The sequence below is a fragment of the Carassius auratus genome, unplaced genomic scaffold (assembly GCF_003368295.1).
Source record: "Carassius auratus strain Wakin unplaced genomic scaffold, ASM336829v1 scaf_tig00050434, whole genome shotgun sequence".
Lineage (NCBI taxonomy): Eukaryota > Metazoa > Chordata > Actinopteri > Cypriniformes > Cyprinidae > Carassius > Carassius auratus.
Window position 1 is genome coordinate 1 of NW_020527158.1, and position 25,354 is coordinate 25,354.

The window sequence follows — 25,354 nt, forward strand, 5'->3', positions numbered from 1 at the left end:
TCATTTCAGAGCTGGTTAATTCGCTTTACCGAAGAGTAAAGCGTCTGTATAGAGGGTAAAAAGCAGTAGTCTATTCACCTCATTTCGAAGGCGAATCCAGTTCTGAATCGACGCGTCTTCAGACGGGTTCCGAGAGTGTCGTATTTTGCCTTCTAGATCTTTCCGACCATGATCATTCAGGTATTCCAGGATCTTTTGCAGGATATGCATTCCGTCTGTTGGATTTAAATGTCACCTGTCTTTATCCCCTTTCGGTTCAACGTCTGTCTCGCGCTCATCATCTTCGCCATTGTAACCGTTTCAGCTGCAACTGTTTACATAGCAAATCTGGCAATTAGAGATGACAAAACCGACAAGACATAACAGAAATTTTATTATAAGTATATATAGTATATACATGAACTACTGAATATACTGTAAATTTTTCTCTTTTTTGCCTGTTCCTCTGTATATAGGTTTGCATATTTTATAGTTTTTACTTGTATCTAGAAAGACTGGATGACTAGGAAAATTTAGAGAAAAAATGAAACACTGAATCAAAGCAGTGTACTCTAGTCCTTAGAGATGCAGTATGGTTGTAAGCTATTGTGGAACGTAAGAGCCCATTCAGATCATCCGAACATTAATGTCACTTTCAGGTATGCTGCAAACATGCTTAATTGCCTATTTATGTATATTATTATTATTATATTTTCAAATGTTATTTTGTTAAATATTTTCTTCATTTTAAAATAATAAATATAAGTACTTTATCATTTAAATGGTTTACATTTTTATGTTTGTAACCCACCGAATATGATTTTGTCATTTAAATGATTCTTTTTAAAATATATATTTTTTACATGTCTTTGTATCGTGAGACACAATGGAACAATGCAACTGGCAGAATCAGGGTAACCCTTTATGGAGAATGTAGAACTCATGAAGGACTGGTGTCAAAAGTTTTCGTTGCACCTGTTAGAACTGTCTGCTTTTCTTCTGTTCTGCGATTCCATGGGTCTGTCAGAACTCCGATTTGCTTCACTGCTTTTCAAACACTGAAAAAAAAGGAAGAAAAACTGCACTAATCCATCAAACTCTCAGCAACTCTGGTTTTATAGCCGTTCTTCATTAGCACTGTCTTCAACTCATCAGAAAGTGTTTGAACTTACAAGAAACATTGCATTAAAATGGGGTTTAAAAAAAAAAGGAAAGAAAAAAATCAGACATTTTGAGCACATTTGAGTGTGCTGGGTAGTATATGTGGATTTATGCCAAGCCTATCACAATGAGATTGAGTTGTATTAGCAGTCGGAGTACTGCTGCAGCTCCTGCCCTGTTCTCAACTTCACCTTTCTCTGGTCCTAGACTCTCTTTTGTAATTTTACTGAATGACGCGTTTCCGCTTAAGCCCAGTAATAAAGCACAGTGTAGAATAAAGCAGCATTATGCTTGTCCCATTTCTGCTGTATTTCTATGCAAGACTTTTTATGAGTTGTTTTTATCTCTTCTCTCTTTTATGGATTTGTGGCACGACTGATGTACTCTGAAACCACTTCAAAGGTGGAGGGTTTACACACAAACACACACACCACGGGCGCTTCGCTGAAACTTTCTTTACAACACTTCAGATCAAATTAGACCAATAGCCCTGGAGCGATGTTCGGCTGAATCCCATTGCATCTACTGATGCTCCCAGATCGAGTTTGAAGTATCAAAAGCATATATGCTGTGTATATTGGAAAAACAGGGGAATAGGAAAAGTGAGGCGAGGCTTTAAAAAAAAAATACAAATAAATTGTTAATATATGCAGAAAATCCTGTGACTCATGATTATTGTGGAAAACAGCACTTCCTAGAAATATATCTTAATGACAAGTCACTCTTACGAGAATTTCTCATTTCCTCAAGATGACAGTAGAATTACACGTTACAGATCACAGCAACTGTTCTTGAGAAGCTCTTAAACGTATACGTTGCCAAGTTAGTTCCTTGGAAGGCCTGTGGACTTTAATGGAGCTGCTGTCCAACCATCTGTGACTGAATAAACAACCATTTATTTATTATCTTAAAATTAAGACCATAATTATTTCAAGACACTAAACGCATTTCAAAGGCAGAATTAAGAGTGCATTAATAATTAATGATCATTCAAATTCAATTATTCCAACAATCAACCTGAATCGCCTTTCTAACACTTCAACAGATGAAAAAGATCTTACTCTCCTCCAGGTCTTGCAAAGAGGACCGACTGGGGCAAAAAGGAGAGACAAGGGTCTCCTGAGAGGATTGAGGGGCAACGTAACTCCTCTGTGCGGTGACTGATTGATTCTGTACTTTTCTGGGTTGGATGCAGGGCTGAAAATGTCTAACTGCTAATTCAAAGAGTCATTCAACCCAGCAATGAAAAGAAAAAACAGGACTAAGCAGAAATGTCATTTAGCTGTTTTATACACCAAAACAGAAGTGGACAAATGGGTGTAAAAAAAGCATGACAATTTACATATCACTCAGAATGCTGTGCATCCTCAGATTCCCCTACATAAAAACAACATTGTTGCATCTGAATAGACAACAGAGTTCACAGGCTTTGAAACATGTGGCCTTAGGGTGCATATGAAGAGTCCTAGTTTGGAAGGAAAACTTAGTGCTGGGCAGGGAGCTAAATAAATAAAAGAATAAATAAACAAAGATTAAGTTAATAAAGATTCAATCCCTCAGTCGAGGTGCTTAATAAATTATTCATCAAATACAGACGCGCGCATTTCAGATATGAAACATGAATTCTAAAAGCACGCTCCACTGATGCTGCTAACATAATTCACCGCTCATTCTAAACAGCATTGATTTGCATCCATGCAGCAGAGGGGATGAGTGGGTATTCATACAGAGATTCATACAAGACTGTGTGTGTGTGTGTGTGTTTCTGAGGGATCTCGGCTGCTATGAGAGGCAGAAAACGGTGTCATCCACTGAGTGCCTCTGACATATGAAAGCAGTATTTGCTTCACAGTCATGATAGTGGTGATTACCCAGAATGCTGAGACACATGCCATCAACTACTTCCTTCATGTCTGACACTTTTCGGGTCTGAATTCATCAAAGCATCGGCTACACATCAAAATGTTTCCACAGAAAAGTAAATAGAAATTAAAGACTGTCAATGTAAAACTTCCATACTTCTCAGGAAACACATTTTAGCTTTGTTCTAAAACCTAGCTGCCTTCTACCTGAGATTGATTTGGAACATAGAGACAGCAACTCCTTTTTTTTTTTTTTTACTGAACTTTATTAATGAATTTAATAAGAACTATTAAGATATGAATGTTGCCTACATTTTTGTCTAACCTTATGTTGAAAAGAATATCTATAATGCTTTAAAATGCTCTTTGGATATAAGCATCACACTAGATTTTGGAACAGAGGTATTAGACCAGTCACTCAATAACAGTATTCTTGCATTCAAATATGGTACATCAAGATGTGTCATGCCCAAGTGACATTTATGACATCATGTCATTGGTTCTTGGGTGTCTCATAACTGACCATTATTGACATCAAACCAACACTGTGTATCATCAACGCAATATTGCTGATGAAAAAAGACGAGACTAAAATGTAGTTTAAAAAAATGAAAATAAAAAATAAATCAGGAAACTAGGTAAGGGAAAATAAACCATGAGTTGATATTCTCTTAATTTGTGCCTATAGGTGAAAGTTCAATAATTCTTTTGAAACATCTTAAATTACAGCAATTATGAACATTAAATCGCAATTAAAACTGAGCAAAATAATTGTAATTATGCAGAATGACTAAATTATGCCATGTTTTCATTGACTATTTTCAAAACTAGACAAAAATTGTCAGACTTTGGCAATTAAAACTTGACTAAGCAAAAAAAATTATAATAGTTTGACTAAATATGATAAAACCTAAAAAGGACATTTGACAGGTAAAAAAAAAAAAGTAAACTAAAGGACTCTTTTCAAAAGAATATAGTAAGTATAGACATTACTTTGAAGCTGCAGTCATTTCTAATAAATTTCACAGGCAAAAGAGTCAGTAGTCAATAATTTAGAAATAAAGCAATGAAGACTGTTCAAGGTAAATGTATCCACGTGACCAACTTGAACCCATTGCGAAATCAGCGTGGTAAAATATTTTACCCTCGTGCAAAATTACTGATCACCTACTGAAATAACTGGATTTTGCCAATGAAATTTACAACAGTAAATGTAGTCATTTTTGAGGTTTGCAACCCAAACACTTTTCATTGCAAAAAAAAAAAAAAAAGGCAGCCAGAACAATCTTCGAACAATCTTTGAAACAACATGAGGAAGAACAAATGATGATAAACTCTTCACTTTCAGGTGAATTATCCCTTTAAAATCTAAAATGATGCCAACTTCTCCCACCTTTCCACTGTCTATTTCTGTTGACCAGGTGAGGACTGAGTGAACTGAACAGCAAACTGGTGAATCTCTGCAAAGGTAAAGATGAGTTCTGAAGCTGACGGATTGATCCCCAGAGTGTTGAACACATGTTCACACAGCCAGCTCAGTGGGGTTCCTGAGCACCTGTTCTCTCTCATGCTGGGACTGATGAAGGTGCCCTAGCTCTGGACGACATCCTGCATTGTTCCACTGCCAAAGATCGGAAACCCCCGGTTCCCTGAGGACCACAGACCAGTTGATCTCACTTCACACATTGCGAGGACCTCTGAGAAGCTGGTCCTTAGACCACCTGGACCCAGGACAGTTTGTTAACCACTGTTACAGTTCTGACCCTGAACTCTGGAGGCAGCAACCATTCACCATTAACAAACCAACATATGCTGTACTATACTGGCTGCTCTGCCTACTGCCATCAGGCAAAAACAAAAGCTCTTGGGTCTCATTTACAAAACTCTCCATAGATTTCATCCTAAAAGTGTACATATGCACAAAAGCTAGATTTTGCATATGGACAAAAGTTTAAAGAACCTGTGCGAAAATCCCTTTATAAATCCCAGTCAGTGGAAGATTGTGCGTACGTGCATCACCACCCTGACTCCTCCCCATAATCAGCATATATGGAGCTTACAACGCCTAGTTTTTCTATGCACAACATCATCTGCATATCATTTCCCTGCATATTCCCATCCATGTAACACCATATTTAAAACTGTTAAAGGTTCAAGACATTAAAAAAATATGAGGTACGGACAATAAATGCCATTTGTGCCATGCACAATCTTTATTATATGATTTAGCATAAGTATATAATAATAAAAATCCATAAAAACAAAACCGTATATAATAGTTCTCAGAATTTTTTTTTAGAATAGAGCTGGTCTAATTATTTTCCAATGGCCAAATAGCATTTCAACTGTTTAAACAATTCAAATTCATGCAGTTTTGCTGATAAGGTGAATATATTTTAGCAATTTTTAGCCTATATTTATTCCAGTTTAAATCGATTTGTCTGACTCGGCACGTCACTGACAAAGTAGCCTATTTTAAAAAGAAAACATGCAAATTACCATTTCCTTCAAGTTGTATCCTTCAAATATAGTGTTATTTTCATAATGTTGTGGAGATGCCTACCTCCGTGCAGCTGCGGTTGTACAGTTAACTATTATCATTGGACCTATTCAAACCGGACGATGGACTGTTCGCCCACTGAATCCAGCAGTGTCTGCTATAATATCGAAGTAAGTGCGCATCATTGATCATTGTTCTCACTAAAATATTTTCGTACACAATTTCTATGCCTATTTTGTGCGTATGCAACGTTTATAAATGAGACCCCTGGTCCAAACCCTAGAGAGCTGTATTGCAGCCTACTGCCTAATGTATATGAAAGGTTCTTCACAAGGGACTGATCTGAAACAACCAACATAGGCAGCAACTCAGATTACTATATCAAGTGCACAGGAAACTCAACTCACAATTTAGTTTTATTTTTATTTCAGCTTTAGGTAATTTAGTGTCAACATATTATTTTAGTTCAAGTATTTCTCCTCTTCTTTGTTGCCACCCTCATGATACTTCCAGATGCAGCCCTAGTGAGAAGTAACAACATTGTAGATTACCGATTCCTGAAACCCAACTTCATTTCAGCGATAGCATAAAACAGTTCATGTAGACTTCCTCTCTTATACTGTTTTTGCCCTGTTAACTTGTCAACCCATATTCCAGTAATAGATACATAATCAGATATGTCTCATTTCACTCCTGCAATTTTACACTGAATGTTTCTGAGGACACACTTTTGATGTTGCAGTTATTTTATATAAATGGAGTTTCCTTAATGAAATTACTACATAAATATGTTACAAAAATGATGATTAAAACTAACAGACACAAACAACTTTTGCACTATATTTGTCAGGTATGTTTCATTTGCCAGAGATTACAGAGTCAGTTACAAAACTGAAAGAGACCTGCTCAATGAATGTCAGTGTGCAACTCCATACAAAATTATTTTTTTAAAAAACAAATATTTCATGACATCATAACAGATCAAGCTGCTTAATGTTCTTTTGCTTTTAAACCTGAAACTTAAATCGAGGCTTAATTCGTATCCAGTCCTATAGCAATGATAGTAATCTCCAATCCGGGAGTATCATTTTGTCATTTTGGTGAATGACAATCGATTGTCATCCGACAATACTTTTACACATTTGCATCAGAGGGAAAGAGAAAGAGAACCAGAGCTTACACTGAAAGTGGATGGCTGATGGGGTGGGACTTTGGCAAGGCTCCCTCTTGAAATGCGAGAATTAGCATTTTTATTTGTTGATTTATTTAACGGACAGGCCTCTCAAACAGCCATCCATCAACGGACGACACTGCCGATATGAATAATGCATTTTTTACCGCCGGTCACCATCTATAACAAGGGAAGGGGTATGTGTTGTTTGGGCGGGGGAGGGGTATGTTAAGGCGTCGTTGGGAGGAAATTGCTGGAGAGAATGCTAATGTGTTTGGCAGTCATATTTACCCAAATGCTTTCATTGCTTTTCACAAGGTCCACTGGTGAATGACCATGAGACATTAATATCACTTAAGAGGAGGTTTGCTAATCCCAAATGTTATCTGTTCATGCAATGGATCAGTAGGGGTTGGGAACAGAGTTCAAGATGACTGAAATAGAAAAGTAGAGGTGAGCGGTACAACTGCAGTCATTTAAGAACATTGAAGAGAACTAATAAAATATATATCCATTTTAATAAAGAAAATATTCCATTAACATATACTAATATTACATATATGATACATATAAAAATAGAACATATTTAGTTATTAAAATTTAAAAGTGACTTCTAATCAGTGAAGCTGTCTTGGAAGTAACCAATTGTGATATATATATTTTTTAAGAGCAGGCTGAAATTTTTGCTTGGTGGTGATTTTTTTTTAACCATACAAAAGTAAAGAATATACTAGAATCTCTACAGGTTAACTCATTTTGCAAACATGGGCATACAAAACTCCAACTGACATCAATGAGAGCGAGGAGAAGTAAAATACAGAAAAAGAGTAGAAGAAAGAATCAGGTTCTACTTCAATAATTCCAAACAAAAGACAGTTTATCAGTTTCCAGACTCCAGTTATTTTACTGTTCTCATTAAAAATGTCTGTCACGCCTGAGAGCCCAAACAAATTTGTAGCCCAAACAGTAATATACGAGTCCTAAAACGGCAAATACCGACAAAACTGCATGCAAATTTTCTTCCAATTCAATAGTAAGCTGAAGACAGGCACAAGCAATAAACAGGAGCACTGACATTTCTCACTTCGCCTCTATCAAACCGGCCCTAAATATTTGAATAAGATACACAATAAAAAAGAAGAAAGAGCAGTTTACAAAAGATGGCCCAAGACTGAAGAGGTTAATTTAAAAAGAAAGTAATTTGAAAGGAGGACGTGGTTTGATAAGTGTACTGTTTTGACGACTCTCGCAGAGGTTGTGGAGTTTTATCTGTCTGACTGCATAATTCATCTACTTCTCCTTCTGTGACACTTACAGTCAACTCTCCTTTTTATATTTCCAAAGGAAATGTGAGGAGCTTCCCATGCTAAAAACCAACATGATGGTATGACTTTTTTTTATATAATATATAAACCAAGGGTTCCCAAACTTTTGAGTGGGGTTATTTTAATAATTTCAGCAATTTTTTTGTCTTGTGGACTAAATGTTAATATCTTTTATGTACAATATCTTACTCAGGACAGTACTAAATAAAAAATAACATGCATTTAGTATGATCTCTCTTATTTTTTGAAAATTACTCATATTTTCACAGATTCTGCAAGGGGTGCCCAAACTTTCGATCCCCACTGTAGAAATTTTTATTTATTCATTTAAATGTTATTATAAATAAACAAAAAAATTAAAACATTTTAGCACATTGTTAGTTGCAAAAGCACTGATATCTGGTTTCTAAGGTGCTCTAGAACAGCGGCCCCCAACCTTTTTAGCGTCAAGGACCGGTTTAATGTCAGACAATATTTTCACGGACCGGGCTTTAAGGTGTGATGGATAAATACAACAAAATAAAATGATACGACTGGCATAAAAACTGTGGTATATTGTAAATATAGTAATAAACATGAATACACTCTGTATTCTTATGCAACTTTATTAGCATATTTGAATCTATTTTCCCAAACCGTGTTTTTGTCTTTTCCTGAATCACTACGGTACCATTATAATAAGTGTTACAATGGTTACAATGTTCTTCCGCCAGACGCGAGCGCCAAAAGTTACCGACTGCAGCTTTAATGTAAGTTATTTATTCTTTCTTGTGCGGCCCTGTACCAAATGACGCACAGACCGGTACCGGGGGTTGGGGACCACTGCTCTAGAAGGATACTGAACAGAGATTTATCACCCACCATGTAGAAACCTTAAATTCAAAAGTTGCTAAGAAAAGTAATAACACAGACCTCTCCTCAATCATTCAACTCCACAAACGGCGCTCGAGTTCACACACCCCAAGGATACTGCCAATCAAAGAAAACTACCCATCTCAGACTGAGTGAAATGTTATGATCTCTTGCAGACAGCAGATATCCATAATCATTTTCATTAACCTGAGTTCTTTTTCCCTGGGCATCTTTTTTCTTTTAAGCAAAATCATAGTAACAAAGCACTCGTCTATAGATTTATTGTGGGCTTGTGGGTATTGACTTGTTCCTTGAGGGCATGTCCCTGCAACATCAGACCCGGGCCAGACCTTGAGACCAGAAGTTGTTCAACCTCTGGCTTCTTAAATAAATAAATAAATTATTGAATAAAACTGTAAAATGACAAACTTCATTGATTTCTTCAAATCAGGTTTGGTTTTGAATAATGCAAAAGTACCTTCCGGATGGTGGGCAACAATAAAATATTCATCTTCCATATATAAACTTTCCATAGAGCTGGTTGACGTAAACATGGTCATCTGGTTAGAGTTCATGTTTGGTATCAGTGTGGGAGGGAGGTTTCCTATAATGCTTTACCAACCAAGCCAAATGTGTCCTTTTAAATCAAATTATGACTTGCATATAATTAATTATAACTGCATGTTTTATGTATATATATATATATATATATATATATATATATATATATATATATATATATATATATATATATATAATTTTCCTAGCATCTGAGCAATTTAACCTAGTTTAGAGACTTTTCTAAGTAAATATGTGTAACTCAGTAAAATATGTAACTTAAAATCATTCCATTGCCTTTATCACGTATCTTTGATATCAAAGCAGCTTGATTTCACAATGTAAGCTGAATCCGGAATGGCCACTTGAAATTCAACAGTTTGCCTGTTCATTAAGAGAAACATCTCTGCCCTGGTCTTAGTTCACATTTGGCCCATCTCAACTTCCCTGGTACATATTATGCATATGCGAATATTCAACTCCCTGTCAGTTCTGACATTCTCTTGGTATGCCACCCACAAATTTCATAGCTGCACACAAAGCAGGCTAATTTTCCAGCCCCTGTTAAATTTCTGTCTCGGTAATGAAACGTCTGAGACAGAAAGGAGCATATTAATGCAAAATATTCACTATAACATATAACAGAGGGGGAAAAAAGCCAATTACTTCTGAAGTCAATACATTTTCTCCAAGAAAAAAAAGAAAAGAAAATATGGCTTACAAATGACTTACAAATAATCAGAATTTTTCAGAGATACGTTAAACGAGACATGCTCATGCTCTCGCTGTGGGGTAAAAAGGGAAAAAAGACATGCAGTCACATTAATTACCATTTTAATTTAAAAGAAAACGCTAATGAATTTCCTTCCCTATCCCAGAGTGTGTCTCGAGCTAGCGGTCAGTAATTCATTCACTGACTCACTCTTCCTCATTAAGCTGAGGGAGGCGTGTACTCGGCTCGGGCTGGAAGAATCGGTTCAATTACACCTGCTGCTGGGCCCTGCTACACCAGCTAATGGGACTCAGCTTGGCTCCTGTCAGCCTCAGCACTGGCCGGCAAAAATCTTCATTTAACTCATCAAACAGGCCTCATACAGTGTTCAGCCCAGACCAGCTTCCTCTTTATCTCTCTTCCTTCACTTCTTCTCTTTTCCCTGTTTATTCAGATTCCCCCTTACATCACTGATCTCACCGCTTTTCCTTTTTAACCTTTGTGAATTAAGAAAGCACTATCACAGAGGCAGGGACTCCAAGAACACAATTAATACAAAGGCTTGGCCCCTATTGCGCTGTTGAGACAAAATTACTGTCATTTCCCTCTTTTCACTCCTCCTTGAATTTAACTTGTTCAATTGTATTTACTTGTATAAGTCTTTTCATTGAGTTTCCTGAGAGTGGCTTCCCTCAAGCACCCAGCAATCTTTAAATTGCAACAGCAGCCTCTCTACAAAAAGTGGTAGTTGAGTGACTGAAATGTCAAGTGCCAAAATTTAATGTTTTGCTCATCTAAAAATACAGAAAGGGTGGGTAAAAACACATTGTTTTTGTTAGGCAGCTGGGCCGGAACTAGACAGGCTGGAATGACTTATATGAGTGTATGAAGAAACCCAGCCATGGCAGAGGACAAAAAGAGTGGACCGCAGACAGCACCCTGAGGGACACCTTAACTCACCTGGAAGACTGTGGGGTGCTGGGAAGGCCAAAGGGAGGAAGATCAGATGTCTGAAAGCTTTGTGGAGGCACAGGAGAGTTGACCATATCCTTCTTGGTAATGGAGATCTCTGAAGGGAGAAAATTAGAGATATTGAAATGAGGTAAGGCAAATTTCCAATTAAGGAGGTAACGTAAAAAGCAGAAAGGTATAACATTTTCAACATAATTTCTTGTGGACATACCTTGTGAAAGTTTGGGTACAGGCTTCTCAATACTCAATGTGTATTGCTGTGACTGTATGTTACTTAATGGTTGTTGAACATTTCCCTGTAAAGCATGTGACTCCTTTTAATTCATCACTGAATAAAAAAGAGAGAGACAATGAAAAGCTTGAATTCTCTCCCTCTCCATCTCCAGCTGTTTCTTCTGCAGGAGCAGACCCCTTTGTTTCTCCTCCCAGTTCTCCAAACCAGGTGGTGGCGCTAGACCAATTCGATTAGCAGCACACATGCTGTCATTATCCACTCTGTGGCACTGATGAGAGCACTTGGGTTCAGAAATGCCAAGCAGCCTCAGGCCATCACAAACTGAGGGCTCCCTGTTGGAGAAGCTGGGTTTACTACGCCAACCTTCAGAATTGTGACTGGTGTGACGAAGAATGAGCACCCTTCACTGACCCGCCTCTCTTAGTTTTGTTTCCTGATGAAGGGAGGTACAAGTAAGATCCATCTAAAGCAGTTTCCTGTTTCACCCCAAGACCTCCCAGGGGCCCCCTCACTGCTAGGAACCTGTGGGACAGCGCAGAGGCACAGAAAGAATACACATCACCTCTGACCATTTAATAATGTGGCCACAAAGGCAGGTTTTACTCAAGGGAGTCGGAGGAGTGGGCTCATCCCAAGAGGACAGAACAACCCAAGGTCAATCCCCAATGAGATAAACACTCAGAACAAAGGAGAATTGTCCGCCTCTAAGGGTATAGACATGGGCAGCTGACTAATTCAAGAGGAGGTCATGGAGCATGTAAACATACATTACTCACAGCCAAGGTTTCAGAGAGGACAAGCTCATTTCCCTTATACAAGCTTAAGATGGAGGGGGCGCAGGGGGCACAATCTAAACTCAAACAATGTTTTTTTTAGTGTTGGTTTGTGAGTTTTCTTGTTTTGTTTTAGCTTTAATATTTTTAATGACAGTGCTTTGAAAGGGATGCATTTACAGATGGAACTTCTCTGAGAGCGTTTTAGTGTGCTGACAGGTTAACAGCTAAAGATGCTAAAGTGTCAGCATGTCAAAACCCCTTTCTGAGAGGCTGCTTCTCTAAATCCATCCCCATTAAAAGCATCACCACTAGAGCCATCAAAACAGCGCTTCTGTAACAAATTCACCTTCAACACATTTTAAGGCAAATACTTTTTGACTTCAAATCACTTGCGGTGAGCAACGAACCATTATTATAAAAAAAAAATCCAGATATCTGATAGTTTTGAGCAATTAAGGAAGACAGATATTTAGGCTTTATATTTGTTAAATATCTGATCGTTACTCTGTTCAGACAGGACGGGTGACTGGTTAGCATGAAAGATTTGCATCACAAATCTGTGAGTGGTCATGAGTCTGCAGGTTGATTGGTTGATTAATAAACAGAAAGCAGACAAAATAGACAACTGGAGGTTCCCACAGATTTGGAGAGTTTGTTTTATATATATATATATATATATATATATATATATATATATATATATATATATATATATATATATTTAAGAAATTGATTTTATTTTATATCTAAACCAATTTAAATTGGTTTTAACAGTTCAGTTTACACGTGTAAAGATATCCACCTTTTTCCTGAGTAATGATGAATGCTGTAATTATCTATTCTAATTTCTGTTTGGATGCTGTTGTGTTCCAGCCTCCAAGTTAAAATGGGTTAAAAATATCAACTGAAATAATTAAACTGAAACTTTTTTAATTTAACTAAAGATAAAAATGTGTGCATGGTTAAGCTGTGCTGCTGTTGGCTGCCACAGCAACAGCAATAAACTTAAGAAATTTATACTATATATACAAGAGAAAATGAGCATGGCTTGTATGTGCTCATCATTTCATGGACAAACTCTGCATGTGCTTTTTAAAACCATTTTCATAGATTTAACGTTATATCATCGACTCCGTAAATACCTTAATTTCACTAGAAACTCCAGAGACCAGAAATGTAAGGAGTCGGTTGAAACTGCATTCAAGAAAAGGTGGATACGTTTTTTTTTTTTTTTTTAATTGTCAGCGCAATAAATTCAGCTGTTGTCCTAACAACCTCAGATAGATAAAATTAAACTGCGGCCTTCATTTATCTTTTTCATATAATTCCTTTTTCACTTCTAAATGTCATATTACAGACGTAAAATGAGTTATGAATGACATTTCATGTTTCGTGCAACCTTGGCAGTCTCACCAAGACAGAGGGACAAATACAAATAAAATAATAATTATAATAATAACCTGTAGCTGGGAAAAGGACATAAGCGTGATCTAATTTAGGGAATTACTGGTAAAATTCTACTGCAGTGAACAACCTGCAGTGAGTCACTATTATAGTTCAAGGTCAATATAACACACATACATATCTACAGTTTATAAGTGTATATAACAGTTTATATGTGTATGTATATATATCATGGTATATTACTACTGGTAAAAAAAGAAATATATGTAAAACTAATGTTTAATGTTCAGTTTAGGCCATTTCTGGCCTCTCTCTATCGCTCTCTACCACACACAGGCACATTCTCTTTAGAAGCAGGACTGATTGAGCAGGGTGATAGACTTGTTGAGTTTCTCTTTCTGTTGGGAGAGGTACTGCTGATAGAGTCCCAGCAGCTCCTGACACTCTCGGTACTGCTGCTGCAGGCCTGTGCAGCGGGTCAAGGGTCAACATGCACTAAATAACTCTGCCGCTTTTCCCACTTAAGACTAAAACTCTCTGCCTCTCCAAACCAGACATTGTAATCCATTTCACCCACTGTAGTGTAGCCAACCTAATGCTGAGTAGGCAGGAGACTGCTCTGTGAGTTGACTGGGTGCTTAAAAAATATAAATAAAATAAATAACTCAAAAGATTTCCAAGTGGTCCGTGAGTCAACTTAGTGATTAAACAAACTGAGTGACAAAAAAAAAAACATAAATTAAATAAAAAATATAAAAGGTAATTTTAGAGTTAAAACCGCATGCTCTGAAAAAAAAAAAATATATATATATATATATATATATATATAATTTCTTTTTTTTTTTTTATAAATAGTTGGCAAAAAGTACCAACCTTGAATATGGTATAAAACCACAGTAATTAATGTAGTTCTTAAAAATGCTGGTTAAATGCTGGTGGCTGATTGTTGTTGTTTTTGTTTTGTTTTGTTTTTAACAGATTACCATGCAAATTTGTTTGTATGCAATTCATTTATTTTTTCAGAAAATGCAGAAAAACAAATTCACAAGGTTTCGGTGAAATAAAAGAGAAAATAAAAGAAAAACCCTTATAATACAACTGGAAGGGTACAATCTAAACATCCTAAACTACAATTTTTAACTGAATAACATGGGGTATAACAGGAAAAGCTACAAAGCATTAAAAACTTCCCCCACAGAGAGCTCGGTTGTCCAGTGTCCTTAAAGAGGAGACCGGTTTGACTTCTTCTCTGGCTGCTGACATTTCAGTCTCTCTGGCTGGGTCCCAGCCGCCAATACCTGGAGTCATGTTTGTGACTTTCTGAAAAAGTGCACAGACAGAGAAGAAAGTGAGAAGAAACAGCAGCACCACTGAGAAAAGACAAAAGCGTTTCTTCAGGCGAGGGCTTCACACACTTCTCCATCTGTGTCTGGCTGGGCAGGGGTGGGCAGGATGCCAGGCTATGAGACAGAGAGAGCTGGCACACATGCAGCATTGAGCAGAACTCAACTGATCTGGAGCAGAACCACAGCCACGGTGACTGTGCCGACTAATGAAAGCGTGATGTACGCTTGCTTACTCTCACAGGCTCTGCAGAAATCCATTCGGTAGATCTAATTTTCCAAAGTGGAAAGCAATGATGGAAAGTGACTATTTTTTGGTCTTTCTTTTTAATAATCAGCCTGGCTGTAGAGCACAACCGCTCAGCAATCATCAGAATACCTCAAGGCCCAGGAACTCGAGAGGGGCAACACAGACCAAACCGAATGAAAGTTAAGCGTTACAGAGATTATTTATAGTCCTCATATCTCTGTTATTACAATGTCAATACGCACTAAATCCAGCCTCTGCTCAGGAGCCTCTCAATCCAATACCCATAAGATAAGAGTGGTAAATCTTAACTTAAAACAAAGGCTAGTATTAAAATCTCCAGAAGACTGCACAATGCAAAAAGAAAATGGAACCAAATTAACCCACAAGAGGCCATGCACTAGCGAGTCTTACTATGGTAAAAGGGGGGTGTCAATGTGAAGCTGTATAATTACAGTGGATTATTGGTTAAAGAAAGAACCAGGACACTAATGTCCAATAAATTATTTAAGTAATATAGTATTTGTATGTATAGTATTTATAATAATCTCTTCACAGTTGCCAAGCAATATGGTACATTAATGGAACAGTTTACTTGAATGATTTACTTTCATCATATACTCACCCATGATATTTCAGACCTACATGTTCTTTTTAGAACACCTTTTTTTGTCCATACAATGAAAGTTAATGGGGTCCAGTGTTGTCTTGAAATATCTTCTTTTGGGTTCTAAAAGAAGAAAGTCATATGGGTCATAGAAGCTCTTCAGTTTGTTTTGTTGCATGCTTTTGCTTTGCATCTTAAATTTGGGAACATTTTGCTAAATGATATACTACTTTCTGTATTCCAACATATATGTGTATTTGTATTATAATAAATTTGATTGACTGACACCAGTGATTCAGTGCTGTCAGTTTGAATGAGAAGCAAGTCTGTAATTAAAATTAGCTATACAATTACTACTAATTACTAACTCTGTGTAAATGTTCCATTTCCGATTATTGAAGTATTAAATATACCAGACTATAAAAAGTAAGTTAAGAGCCAAGAGAGTGATTGGTTCTAATTTCCCCCAATTACCGGTTTCATATGCTAATTAGAAATGCAATAAAAATGATTCAAATTAGCAAATTCCATCTGCTTTTGTTTTAACCCAATATTAGTAACTAAAGCAGAATAAAGTTGATTCTGTACTCAAAACATTACTAACACTCTAACATTAAAATTATTGGGTTCAGTAAGATTTTGTTTATTTGTTTGTTTTATCTGAAAGAACTTTATACCTTTATTCAACAAGGATGCATTAATTTGATCAAAAGTAAAGATATATACATGCTAAAGATATATACATGCTAAAGCATTTTTTATTATTTATGCTGAAAACAGTTGTGCTGCTAAGTATTTTTTGGTGAAACCATGATATATAGTACAGACCAAAAGTTTGGACACACCTTCTCATTCAAAGAGTTTTCTTTTTTTCATGTCTATGAAAATTGTAGATTCACACTGAAGGCATCAAAACTATGAATTAACACATGTGGAATTATATATGGAATTATATACATAACAAAAAAGTGTGAAACAACTGAAAATATGTCATATTGTAGGTTGTTCAAAGTAGCCACCTTTTGCTTTGATTACTGCTTTGCACACTCTTGGCATTCTCTTGATGAGCTTCAAGAGGTAGTCACCTGAAATGGTCTTCCAACAGTCTTGAAGGAGTTCCCCGAGAGATGCTTAGCACTTGTTGGCCCTTTTGCCTTCTGTCTGCGGTCCAGCTCACCCCTAAACCATCTCGATTGGGTTCAGGTCCGGTGACTGTGGAGGCCAGGTCATCTGGCGCAGCTCCCCATCACTCTCCTTCTTGCTCAAATAGCCCTTGACGCCTTCAGTGTGACTCTACAATTTTCATAGTCATCAAAATAAAGAAAACTCTTTGAATGAGAAGGTGTGTCCAAACTTTTGGTCTGTACTATATATCATGGTTTCACCAAAAAATACTTAGCAGCACAACTGTTTTCAGCATAAATAATAAAAAATGCTTTAGCGGCAAAGCAGCATATTAGAATGATTTCTGAAGGATCATGTGACACTGAAGATGGGAGTAATAATGCTGAAAATGCAGCTTTTCCATCACAGGAATAAATTACTTTTACAGTTACAGTTTACAGTTTAAAACACTTCATTGTTGGCTTCATGAAAGAAAGCGGGAGGTTGCCGCTTGGAGTGGACAGAGGTGTCGCTACATCTTTTTTTGAGTAGTTTAGAGTGACAAATCGTACCAGCGTACTTTGAGTTCAAAATGCGTAGCCTCTGTGTGGATATTTTTCTTACAAAAACGTATCAATTCGCTATAGGAAGCCTTTGTTCATCCTCCAGAACTGTGTGAGACTCTTTCTTTTTGCGAAGGGCGCTTTTCATTTCACCTCTTTTGGACAGAAGAAATGCAACACCCACTGAGTGCCATGAAACAGCTTGAAAGATCAAAGACAATATTTTATATAACTCCAGCTGGATCCGTCTGAAAGAAAGAAGTCATTTACACCTAGAATGCCTCAGGGGAGAGTAAAACGCAGCCTAATTTTAATTTTTGGGAGAACTAACCCTTTACGTCTTTGTTAAGGATGCAGGTGGAAATATCTAACCTAAATTCACAGTTTATTATTGTAGCTCATTCAAGATAATTGACTGTCTAAAATTAAATGATTGAAAGGGATATCAAATCCTGAAGTGCCAACAAACACTGTCCTTCATGAACAGCTGGATGTCAAACCACTGTGTAATAGCAGGTATGAAATGAGTAACTGTTCAACAAGAACTCATAAATAGGCCTCTCATTTGTAAAGAGAACAGAGAGCCCGTCTCGTAGATAGAGCGCATCGCACATAGGCATCTACCCTGCTTCTGATACTCTGATAGACAGGTTAGGCGGAAACACACATATTAATACATTAACAGAAGGGAGTGTGGGAACGCTCAACGCCTGGTAATCTGGAGCGACTGGAGCGGGACTGATAAGATTCTCTCCCGCTTCCCGCAGCGCAGGCACCTCTGCTGGCTGCCGGCCAATCAGAGCTCATTCCGAGGGCCTACATCAGGAGAAAAGAAAGCTGCAGGCACGGTGTGTCTCCACCCCCTGTCCAAAAATACACAAAATCAGAGTTTGCATTCGATATTTCAGACAGCCGCTGTCAACATGATTCACTCCCCTGTCAGCTGCCGCAGAAATAAAATAATGAAATCCACCTCAAGGTAGAACAAAATTGTGGCGAGAAGAATATTTTACGGGGCTTCTCGGCCGGTTGGTTTGCGTTTGTAGGTTGAGATGTAAATCGATAGGACAGTTCACACAACCGCATGCTTCAATTTAAATAACTCACCAAGCCACTAATGATTTGATTATTTATATATCATGAGACTTCATTTGCTGCAAGCATGTGGTTTATTACTTCCAATTATTAGTGTGTCTACAAAACTAATTGGTCATAAACAATATGCAAGCAATGTGTTTGCAATTAAGTGGCATTTCTGTGAGAGTTTAAAGCTGCAGTAGCTAACTTTTGTGTAAATATATTTTTTTCATATTTGTTAAACCTGTCATTATATCATTATGTCCTGACAGTAGAATATGAGACAGATAATCTGTGAAAAAATCAAGCTCCTCTGGCTCCTCCCAGTGGTCCTATTGCCATTTGCAGAAATGCATCGCTCCCGGTAAGAAACAACCAATCAGAGCTGCGGTCCGTAACTTTGTTTGTGTTCAAAATGTAGAAAAATGTATATAATAACCGAGTACACCATGAATCCATTTTCAAAACCGTGTTTTTAACTTGTCCTGAATCACTAGGTTGCACCTATAATAAGTGTTTATATTCGGACTATTTTAGATTGCTTCGGGGGTACCGCGGCGGAGTAACCCAGTACCTTTGTGATTCTTCATAGACATAAACAGAGAGAAGTAGTTCCGGCTACGATGTTCTTCCGCAAGACGCAAGCAGTTCTGTTTATTAACCGCTAGAGCGTCAAAAGTTACCTACCGCAGCTTTAAACCTCACCTAATCTCATCCCACCGGGATGCATGGATTCAGAACTAGTCAAACTAAATATTACAAGGGAATGGTGCTCCTATGATCCATCCACAACATTCAGAAAAGCAACCATGCAAACTTCAATAACAGTAATGATATTGATGAATGCATTCAACTTCTCCTTTGTGTCTTCCATGCATCCTGACGTAAATTCCTTGTGAAGAACAAAGATTGTGAGTTTCTCTGTAATAGAATCTACCGCTTAGAGATGTGGTGTAGAATGCCTAATTTCATTCCGTACACGAGCTTCAAATTCTTCATATGCACAGAATGTAACTTATAATTTCCCCCCCTCCTATGGAGATATTTCTTCTTGATATTCGCAATCCTGGCAGATGTGATGGAGACGATGCATGCAATTATTCTAGAAAGACCCTCAAAACTCAGTTTGTCTTTTTCTGTCAACCTTAACCTTTAAGAACAGGTCCTTGAGGCCAGCATCTGTCTGATAGCTTTAGAGACTGTCCTGTCTCCGCAGGGGGCTTTCGTAGAGTTTGTCTTGCACTACAATTTCTTTTTAATGGAGTTTTGGATTTTAAATGCCATGCCGTGGAGTCAAAGTGCATTTAATTGAGTTGAACCCCCCTAATTTCTGATCTCTCCTGCCAATTCTGCAATGTAGCAGCCTGCGATTGCTCTTCGTACTGTATTTCACAGTGTTGGGCAAAACTGATGGTTCGCCATGTCTTTTAACCAGAGCAAGATCACCAAAGCTGGCAAAACTGCAAGGAAAAAAGGGAGCATCCAAATGGTGTGAAGTTTGTGATGTGCCAACCAGATGACAGGTTGGCAAGAGAAGCAAACCCACGCCGATCTCAGTGGTCATGTGATTGGTGCCAGCTCTTTTAATTTCAAATGAAAATTAAAAGCAGTTCAACTCAAACCAAGAACGGGACTGAACCCTGAGCTCAAAAACTGGCATCTAAAAGAGTAAATATTAAATGTAACACAGTGTGAATACTCTTTGTCATATGTCTGTTTCACATGCCTATTCATCTTCAATGAAAAGATTCAATATTAGTGTCATCCAATATAACACATTATGCCAAGAAAAGTGAATCCTCACCTCTTCAAGTGCAAGTGTAATTCAGAAATGCATCTCAATGACATCCTGTGGTTATATCAGGACTAGGCTGAACACAGAGCCACTGGTTAGACAACACTGCCCCCGTCAGTCTAATATACACAACAATCTGAGTCAACCCATTGTGAATTACACTACCATTCAAAAGTTTGGCATCAGCAATTTTTATTTAAAAAATTAAAAACTTTTACCCAGCAAGGATGGATTAAATTGATCAAAAGTGACCGCAAAGACATTTATAACAGATTTCAATTTCAAATAAATGCTTTCTATTCATCAAAACAACCTGAAAAAAAAATTTATCACGGTTTTCTCAAAAATATTAAGCAGCACAAATGTTTTCAACACTGAAAATAATATGAGATGTTTCTCAAGCAACAAATCAGTATAATTATGTAAGTACGTTTTTTGAAAGATCGTGTGATTGGAGTAATGGCAGCTGAAAATTTAGCTTAGCTCACAAATGAATAAATTACATTTTAAAAAATATTAAAATAGAAAATGGTTATTTTTTATTCTAATAATGTTTCACAATATGACTGTTTTACTGTATTTTTAATCAAATAAATGCAGCCTTGGTGAGCATAAGAGGCTTCTTTCTTTAAAAAAAAAAAAAAAAAAACGGAGAAAATACTGTAGATACCAAACATTTGAACAGTAATGCATTAATTCAAATAATTTGAAAAATTCACATAGCAATGAATATGTTATGTATGATTCTGATATTTCCAAGAAGAATAACAGCGGACCCACTTTATATTAAGTGGCCTTAACTACTATGTACTTACATTTTAATTAATAATTTAGTACAATGTACTTATTGTGTACATACATGTTTTTACATTGTACTTGTATTGAAAAAAAAAAACGACATGTTATTACATCTGTATTTAATTTCTGTAATTACATTTATAATTGCACTGTTGACCCATACTTTACACCTTAACCCACCCTTAAACTTACCCAAACCTCCAACCCTCTCCCTAACCTTACCCCTATCCCACCTCAATAGCAGCAAAAGTGTTTTACAATACAATATGAACACATAAGTACATTGTACTTATTTTTTATGTAAGTACATAGTAGTTAATGCCACCTAATATAAAGTGGGACCATAATGCTGTGTTCACACCAAACGCGAATAGAGCGTCAAATTCGCGTCTACCGCGTCTAGTTTGCCGCTTGACCATTTTGAGATCATTCGCTTCATTCGCGCGAGTAATTCGCTTCATTCGCGCGTGGAATTAACTTCACAACAGACGCGAATTCGCGTCATGGGGGGGCTTCTGCCAGCTGAGTTCACGCAGCATTTTCAACCGCCATTTTTATTCGGATAATTTTCGAAATATTACTGTTACTGTGTCATGAAATGTAGTTTTAAAAGTATTTCAGGCGAGAATGTAGTTGTTTTAAACTCAGATATGCGGTTTATTTATAATGACAGCGTCTATTTAAAAAAATGTGTTTCGCCGATCTCGGAGATGAGCTCCATGCGACCAGCGGGAGCTCCGTCATCATGTATCCGCCGAGAGCAGCCTTGGCTCGGCTAGACCTTCTGACATTTGCCGCTGGCTCTGATGTCTCTTTAGTGGTTCAAGATAAAATATAATTCGTTTGGGGTAAAATGAAACGTTTCTTATCAATTGGCCTTTATTCAATTTATCTATTAATATGTTTTTTTATATATACATATATGTCCTTTTTATTCCTGTCTCTATAGAAATATGAACTTTTGTCATATAGCTCCGGTTGACTGCTCACTGACAACATCTGTCGTTCCTCCTTGTTGAATGAGTGGCGAAGGGTATCCCTGCACAACCGGAGGCTGCAGGAACATACTGTTGAATGAGTGACTCCTAGCAGGCTCCTGATTGGTTAACGCGGCGCGAATTGACGCCAAAGTTGAAATTTTTCAACTCGGGCGGCAGACGCGAATTCGCGTCAAACGCTAAATGCACAAAAAGCACCTTCGCGCTTAACGCGCGTTTCGCGCGGAACGCCCTATTCGCGCGTCAATTCGCGTCATTCGCGCGAACTAGACGCGCGAATGAGGCGAATTCGCGTCTTCCGCGCCGCGCTTAACGCCCCATTCGCGCCGCGAGACCTCCAGACGCGCGTAAACGCGCCTTTGCATTGACTTAACATTGAAATCATTCGCGCTAGACGCTCTATTCGCGTTTGGTGTGAACACAGCATAACAGCTAATATATGTTTAATATATAAATAATGGCTTCCATTAACAGAAAAAACAGGGCTCCAACTGACTTTCACAAAGTGTTTGCCATTAAAATGTATTCAATGTTAATTTGGTGCAAATGATGGCATCATTTAAACTCAACCAGATCATTCTTACTGCTTCCTTGCTTGTCTTAAAAGGATACCTTCTCTCTCTTGTATGATTTGGTTTGTTTGCTCTGGATGTTGGATTTCTTTTTGAAACGTCTCCTGTTCATCCCTGAGTTTCTGTACAGATTCCACTTTTTCTTCGCTGACTCTGAAAAAGAAAACAAAAACAAGAAACAGATCAGACACACAGCTGGATCACTATGCACAGAAAATCACATTGGCTTGAAGGCTACGGTAATCATTCATTCAGTCGAAAAAGTATCAGATCACTATGATGAGAGGACTTTACCTGGCCAGCTCCTAGATGAGATTTTCAATCCGAAGCTTGCCCTCTGGGCAGAGATCCTTCAGTGATGGCTTACTTCTGGCTTGAGCAGTGCTGAAGAGAGGCTACAGTCCAAATAAGACACTTTTACATTTTATTTCCACACATCTATAGAAAACAAATTTCTTAACATGTTATGTACAAATCAAATAAACAAACAATGGATTATTAGTACATGCTAAAAAATAACCTTGTGAATTTATGAAATACATTTGCATTCGCTGAAGGAAATATTAGCTCATGGAGGTGATGTTTGATAAAGACAAAATTAATTAGGCAAAAATTAAGATTTGTAGAGTATATGTAAAACAACACATTGCGGAAATTAATTAGTTGACTAATCTGTTTTACTGACTTGCTGATTGGATGCATTTCTAAGTGGAAGTTGTAGCCTAATGGTTAGAGAGTCGGACTCCCAATCAGAGGGTTGTGAGTTCGAGTCTCGGGCCGGCAGGAATTGTGGGTGGGGGGAGTGCATGTACAGTGCTCTCTCCACCCTTAATACCACGACTGAGGTGCCCTTGAGCAAGGCACTGAACCCCCAACTGCTATGTGTGCATGTGCGTGCGCGTGTGTGTGTGTGTGTGCGTGCACTACAGATGGGTTAAATGCAGAGCACAAATTCTGAGTATGGGTCACCATACTTGGCTGAATGTCACTTCACTTAAATGGGATGTTCACGAAAACATGAGTTTCAACTTTTAACCTAACATGTCTTTATACAGAAATGCAATACTCAAGGCACAAAACACAAAAAATCACTAATTTTTATACTTCCATTTGACATCATAGTTTCATAATGTTGATAAATTTATTATTTAACATGTGGAAATTAGCAATCATAAAGAATTAACTTTTTACTGTAGTGTATGAAATGATTAGGGTTTATTTAATTACAGACACAAGCATGCAAATTAATCAGGAGTATAAAAAAAAAGGTGACAAAGATGCAACCACCGTAGAGAGGAAGATTTGTTTTTAAATGTCAGCTTTAAAAAAATGTGAATTTTCATTCCATTTAGTATGAGGATTTAAAAATATTTCTCTACTTCAGCTGTCAGGCCACAATGACACCGTTTTTTTTTTTTTTTTATGGAACCCATTTAATATGAACATAGAATATTGATGAAAATTGAAATAATTTAATAATAATAGTAATAAAAAGAAAATGTATAGAGAGTTTAAATAGAAAAAACAAAAACATGGAAAATCAGATTTATAAGCAATTTTCATTACAAATTTGGAAACCTTTGTTGGTGGATCATGAAGATTCAAAGTGTAGACAATCAGCAAATTGTGGCAAGTTTGCATCCCTGCAAACAACTGAGTCACTTTACCTCACATACACTGTAAATATTTTTCAATGCTCACTTGAGCTGAAGAGAGGGAACCAGGTCTGGTTCTGGTGCAGGTGTAACATCACTGATCTTGAATTTGGCTACAACAGAAGACAGCTTCTGATCTGAAGCTTTACCGACCACCATCTCAGCACATTGCATTGCCAAATGCATTACTGTTTTTTTCCAATTTATATCGCTAGCTCTCATTTTTTATATTTCCCTCTCAATTACTTGCAGACCCAACCTTCAGACTGGCATTCTCTCTCTTCCCTAAGTGATGATCATGGGAGTGACAGTTTTCAAATGTCAAACGTGAGTTGTCAGAATGAATGATGAACAAGTAATGATATTATAAGTATCTGAAAGTATCAGTCCAAAACATTAAAACTGACATAAATCCAAGTTTCACCTGTAACAAAAACCATGGGATGCTCTTCATCTGATTATATGCAAGTCAAAGAAAACAGCAGAAACAACATGCCTATCAGATAAAGGTCTAACGTTAAATATATTACAGAGAATAAGACTGCAGCGTTTATACAGTAGTAACGCTACTCCAATCGTTTAACGTGGTAAAGGGCAGTTATGTGATGCTGCTATAATGTATTGTAATGTAGTTGTATGCATTTTACTCTAGTACTGAAGGTATACTGTACTACATTTCAGATGTGTACACTTGTACATTGCGAAGGGGTTACAATTCAATGCGGTTTATGTTCATTTCTAATAATATAAATGAAATTCAGTACAGTAAATGTAAAGTCACGTCAACTGCAGCTTTATGCAAATTACGACTAAGCTGACAATGCAAATCCGCTAATAAACTTTCTCATAAACACTGTCCACGTACCACGGTTGACCTTTATGCTTGCTAAATTAGAATAAAATAACTAATTAAAACAGACTCATCGAACATAAATTAGAGAGAAAAAAAATAAGGATACTGTCATGAATCCAGTAAAATCCACTACCATTTACGCCCTCAGCAACAGACTGCATGAAACAACCGCCACTTGCAGATTACGCGCAAGAGCTCCTCCTCTTTTTCATCTCTGGCTAGTGTGATTGGATAA

At 37.3% G+C, this 25,354-nt stretch overlaps 1 pseudogene; it reads right to left on the minus strand.

The window, feature by feature from the left end:
• Window positions 1–1,993: 1,993 nt before the first annotated feature.
• On the minus strand, window positions 1,994–25,300 carry LOC113089592 (protein hinderin-like; annotated as a pseudogene).
• Window positions 25,301–25,354: the final 54 nt, after the last annotated feature.